The following is a 6,583-nucleotide window of genomic DNA, read 5'->3' on the forward strand; positions in this document are numbered from 1 at the left end:
GATTCCTCCGTCAAAGCAATTAGGCTTGGAAGAAACTGCCAAAATGTTACTTTCACTTTTTCCAGGATGCTGTCGTGTGGGTTTACTCTTAATGCAGCAGTGTTATAAAGTTATATGGAGTGATAGGACATTAGGGTTCACACTGTCTTTGGGGCAGAGTTGCAGAAATAACCAGAATGTTTGAGTTAACGGACGGAGCCAGGTAAACCTCTGACAGCTGTGCAAATCACGCAAACTGGCAAACATAGGACTGGAGTATGCTTGAAATGAACTAGTTCAGAGAGGAGAGGTTAAGATCTTGCATACTTTCTCACCTACGCATAACTGGGGAATTGCTGCATGAAGTTATAAGATTGTCAGTTTTTGTGAAGTAACAGAAATTGGCGGATGTAGCCCTCCTAGATCCTGGCGTCGAAAAGGTGTAGGAAAGAGGTTTCAGATGCTGTTTATAAGGCAAACACTTGAAGTACACACTTTAAGGTCTTTTCCACTTCCTTCACCACTTGTATACTTAAGCTCTCTGTCATTTCACACATGGCTGACACTGCACATTAAAGAGTGGTGGGTTGATTCTCGGTGGGCAGCACAGTTGCCAGAACATCGTATCATATCAACATTTCTAATGTGATGTAGATGGGATGGTGGATGGTGTTACACAGACGAGACTCCTGCCAAGCTGCACACAACTGCAGACCAGTGATCAGGACCAACAAACAAAAACAAAACTTACTGTTTTTTTTTTGTTTTTAAAAAAAAATCTAGACATCACTGAGTTTCCTGCTGGGATAGTGCCATGAAAACTGGCTGTTTTTCACAGATAATGAGGTGGATTTGACCAAGACATTGTTGCGTTTCCTGTTAGGATATTGTCACGAAGAGCAGTTGTTTTTTTTAACCAATAAAACAGTTATGTGAGTGAGTTATCGCTGACTTTCTTGCTGGGATAGTGCCATGAAAAGAGGTTGTTTTTAACTGAAACATTGCTGTGTTCATTAGTGAACTGCTACCACTTGCCATCTACATGTTAGCATTGCTCACAATATGCATTTGTGGAAAAGGGAATACAAATATGCTGGAAATCGTTTACTATCTGGATGGACTCAGTTTTGGTGGAGTAAACAAATACACAGGCATCCTCTTATTTTGACAAGGAAGATGTAAGGGGGAGAAGGACACAAGGACAAAGTAGCAACACAGAACAGGATGTGCAAATGTGTTTTTGTTGGATTCAGCTTTCTCTGCTGTCAAAGAAAGAAATCTCTTTGGAAAATGTGTCTTTTCTTTTTCGTCTCTTTTATGTTTACTTAGAAATGTTCCATCTTCTAGGCGTCTTATTCGCACAATTTATTTTCTGTTCTTTTGGGCACAACCTACATAGAAAAGCCCCAAAAGATTCCCTGCACATGGAAGTCATATTTCCATATTGATCCCAGAGTGTAAAGAGCATTTGAATCCAACACTTGACCACATTTCTACTAATTAAAACTGTTGAGTGCTGTAGTCACATTAAGCAACAACACTGACATTCTTTCAGCATCTTCAAGCAATTAAGGAATTGGCCTAATGGCTCAAAGACAAAGCCATTTATTTTCAGAAAATCTGATTCATTAAAAAATCCACTTGTTCTCTATGTGGAATATTAAATGACGAGATGCAGCCAAAGAAAGCATTTTCTCCCCCCAGTTTTTACGTGTTTAAAACCACAGTTAAAAACCATAGAACTTTACTGTCGGATGACATGTTTGCCAAAAGAGTCATAAAAATTTGTTTGTTTTTCTGACAGTCATAAATCCCAAACTGATCACCTCGTCCTTGACATGCTTTCTGTCATGTTGCAAACTCTATTGTTGTCTCAAAGTTCAAGTTTCCAGCCACTGACAGTTTAATACAAAGTCCCACAGGCAGCCAAACTTTCTATGCAAATGAGTTTAACATGAATACACCTCTATTTCCTTCCAGCCTCTGAAAACATAGGGCTTCCTTGGATTAATGTTTGCTTGGCAGGGGGAATTTCCGGTGCTGGATAACTCGTCGTGGTGACCTCACTCTGCACTCCCCATAGGGAGAACAGCTATGCATCCTCTGGGTTAATATGAGTTTAATTTAAGCTGTTGTCTGCACAGGTTGGATTTTGACCATCAGGTTGGTGGGAAACGTCTGGAGGTCAATTTAAAGAAGAAGGATGAGTGAAACTGAGTGTAGGTAATATTCAGCAACAGTAGAGAAGTTCCCAGGGGAGAGTTAGTAAGCATTTAATCTTCTCCACCCCAAATACTCCCCAAAGTTGTTGCAATTAATATTATCTTGTTCTTGTTCGGCATAGTTTTATCCCCTTGGATCCTCAGAGAGAGAATCCATCTGAACAGGGAGACAACGTAGCCATTCTCCGTCTTGTTATCTTATCACATTAGGGAGAAGAGCTATGCTGTAACGATGATAACTCTGAAATGGGATACGGCCATTAGGGGCAAGAAAGAGCTTGATGATAAAATGGTTGACCTGACAGTTTTTAGCCATTAGCCATTTAGCCACTGTCAGTTGAGTCAGCCTGACAGAGGGGAGTAAGGGCTTTAGCCACTGATTTGTTTGTGTGAACTGAGTGATAGATGACACTGGAAAGACATTAGCTGCTGCATATATATGAAAAAGATTTCATGATGAGGGACACTGTTGATTATAAAATGCTTCAAGCACTAATCATCAATATCCTTTAAAGGGCCTCAATGTCAAATTCAGAGCATATGAGCTATCTGGACACAGTTCTCAACATGGAGCTGGCTGAGTGGTGGCTAGTGGCTAACAGTGCTAACTCAAGTAACGGTGCTAATCAATGGCAACAGTGCTGACAGAGCTAACAGTGTTTACCACGGGCGAACTGGAGTGTGGGCCCTACGCTTCTGCTATATGAGTGCAGTGTAAAGCAGCAGCAATGAGCCACAACAAACCACAGAGAAGCTCGGATTACAACAGAGAGAGAGAGAGTATGACTTCATTCTCTGCTCAGGACGCCATTACTCCACCGTATCTTTACATAGCAACTTGGGGTTTGCTGCTAATGCTATGAATGTTCCATACAGAACCTTTCAAGCAGTATTCACTGACTTTTGTTTTTAATTTGGACAAACAGAACTGGTTGTGAATGCAACATTGAAGAATTAACAACGTATAAGTTGATATGGCGAACATTAGAGAATAGCTGTCAGTTATACCTCCAGCAGACATGGAGCAACATTTGCACTCAGTTGGAATCATATGTCAGGCCACCTGATGAATGTAAGTGTATTAACTTTCCTTTTTGCTCAGCTTTGGTCTCCACCAACTCATAAAGCGCCCCGACACACCAAGCCGACGGTAGGCCAACTGTCAGCCATCGGTCAACGTTTGTTGCCCTAGTTCTTGCAGTGTGTCCTGCACCAGCGGCATTAGCCAGCCCTTGCCTGCTTTTTTTTCCAGCTGATTCAGTATGTTGACTTGGTGGTGCAGATACTGGAGCCCGTCTGTGGGTGAAATCACTCTGCTCTAGATAATTATGTTAATAAGCATGGTGAATCATTTCTTGAATTTTCAAAATATTCTAAAATGTGTTGGTTAATAGTAGAAGAGAAGCGAAAGTGAGGAAAGTAAACAAAATGGAAAAAGTCAAGAGGGCGTGAGATTGAAACTGTGAGGTAAGATTTTTTTTTAGCCGTAAGTATCCTTCCTTCTTTTAATGTTGGGTTGTGTTGTTAATGTGCAAACTGACAAACTAGCATCTTGAATCTGTCCTCTCGATCTTCTGGTTTCCCTTTTTGAATGATGAATACAGACTACCATCGTTTTCGCTGAGACACAAGCGACGTGACGTGTTGTCCTTAGTCACCACTAGTTCTTTGATGTGGGTTTGGTGTGTCTGGGCTTTAAAGGAAATATCTGACACTTTATCTGCTAAAGGTTTTACTATGTTCATCAGCTAGTTGCCTTCTGCTGTTTGGTTCCACGCAGGTAGGGTAGAGTTGGTTTTATTAAAACGTATTTCATAAAACAACTAGCATTAGCATAGTATTGAGTCTAAGCCTTACACTTATTGTAAACTGTGGGCTGTAAAACAAAAACAAGGAGCTAAAAGAGGCTAAAGTGTGTGTAGAGCTGAGGGGAACTACAGAGTTGGGTGATAATTCAGTGTGGGTTCTGATCTCTACAAATGACCACTTTCACTTTACATACAGTCATGTGATTAACTGTTGATGTCTACAGTTTAGTTGCTGACAGCAGTAATTGCCAAACCACTGTTAAGCTCACTCCGTGATCTTGTACAGATGAACTATCCACTGTACCAGAGCAATCATGCAAGCATCTTATCACTATAATTTTTGGTTTGTTATTTTTGAATGACCCACTCTACACATGCCTGATGGTTCCCTTTATTTATCTGGCAAAATAAAACTAAAAATTCCAGTTTGTTGTACAACAGGAAGATGACTTACATTACAATAAGATGGGATTCATTTATCAGTCGTGGTGCTCGGGCTCTCAAATTGTGACAGCAGCAGATGATAAAAAGTATCCAGACGGTCCCCTTTCCACCCTCCTGTTGGCCTGGATTAATGACAGTCATTACTCTGAACACACAGTTACAGTTAAGTCATTTTTTAGTCATTACAGCACAATGAACTGCAGGCTGACATGTTATGTTATTCCCTTCTATGACACCTATTTAGATGTATTTAATGTCTCCTTCTATTTATTCACTCTGCATCCAGCCTTCATTTGTCTTTGCGGTTTACTGTAGTTATGATCCTTTAATCCGACGTGACTCCCATAGAGATAGATTGTAGCTGACACACAGTTTATTATGTGATATGTAATTGATCCTGCAGATACAAAAACATATCATTGATTGTAATTTTGCTTATTTCTTTTGTCATGTTTTTTTCCCCGTCTTATTGCTCTTTTGTCTAGCCACAGACACATACCAGATGGCCTACACTCCTCAGGGTGATGCATAATTGCAAGGTTATTTGTATTAGAAATACACAGTGATTATTCAGCGTAAAATGACACTCAACATAAACTTTTAGTCCAGTCTTTCAGTATCTCCAATAGCATCCCAACGAAGAAAAAGAGAGAAAGTGAGAAAGAAATTATGCAAAACAAATAAATCACCAAAAGCAAGAAGACAGATGAACAGTGAGAACATGATAGTGAGAAGGGAAAGACTGAGAAAATAAAGAGGAGTAAAAAAAAAAACATGACATGATTTCCTCATTTAAAGAGTGATTTACGCTCGTTTTCTTCGAAGTGAGCAATTACCTGCGGAGCGTGGACTCAATCAGTGCTGCAGACTTTAATGGGAGGGATTCAGCGTATGGTGCTTTGATTAAATAGGATTAAAGTTTATAGCCGCAGCAGATGGAGATATGGGGTCATCTGGTTTGTCTAAATAGCTGCATCCGTACGGCTGCGTTTGTGTGTACATGTGTTGTTCCAATGCGTTTCCAGTCTGTCGTGGATTGTGGCCAGGTAGAGAAGCATGGGACACAGGCTGGGAACTGTTCTCCTTGTCTGTCTGCATGTTTCTCTCTCACAAACAAAGAGGCAAAGACGACAGAGGTTAATTGACAAAACATGTACGTCTCAGATCAAATGGTGTCCCATTGCTGATACAATAAATAAAAAAAACTCTCATCTCCCGGCCAGAGAAGAAAGGAGTTCTCAATTGATTTAGCATTGCACGCTCATGACACTGACTCAATGGACAGACTAAAATCATCAAAATCGATGCAGCAAAACTGGAGACATCAGCTTTTTCCCCTTTATTCCATGTATTCTTCATTGTCAAAACCTGGTTTCTACATCACCCACAATGCAACCCTTTTGCTGACACTTTGGTCGGAGATTCGGGTATGTTATGCTAGTAGCAGCTAATGTAGCCTGAAGCTGCTAGCCTCGAGCAGAGATAAGGAGCGGGCTGGCTATGGTCCACACGCCCAGAAGTTTTTCAGATTTTCAAACTTGTCATCAGCCCCAATCAATGCGGACTCAAGTAACATCACCAATTAATTACGAACTAATTTTAGCTCACTAAACATACCCTCGAAATTTACACTTAAAAAATATGTATAGGACATGCAGAAGGCCCCACCTCTTCTACATAGAAGCAAGACACGTAGAATTTAAAGCTGTTTAGCCTCCTCTTGTTTTTTTGTGTTTCTTTGTAGTCGTTATGTCTATGTCTGCTTGTCTTTTAGTGCTAATTTTGCATCTCATATAGTTGTTTACATCTCTTAGTGGTCATTTTGCATAACCTTGTAGTTGTTTTGTGTCTCTTAGTGGTTATTTTGTTTCTCTTTGTAGTTTTGTGTCCCATGTAGTTGTTTTACATGTCTTTGTGGTTATTTTGTGTCTCTTTGTGGTTGTTTTCAGTCTCTTTGTATTTGTTTTGTGTCTCTTTGTGGTTGTTTTCTGTCTCCTTGTAGTTGTTTTGCGTCTCTTAGTGGTTGTTTTTGTCTCTTAGTGGTCATTTTGTGTCTCTTTGTAGTTTTTTGTGTCTCTTAGTGGTTATTCTGTGTCTCTTTGTAGTTTTTTGTGTCTCTTAGTGGTTATT

The sequence above is a fragment of the Epinephelus moara genome, chromosome 23 (genome assembly GCF_006386435.1).
Source record: "Epinephelus moara isolate mb chromosome 23, YSFRI_EMoa_1.0, whole genome shotgun sequence".
NCBI lineage: Eukaryota > Metazoa > Chordata > Actinopteri > Perciformes > Serranidae > Epinephelus > Epinephelus moara.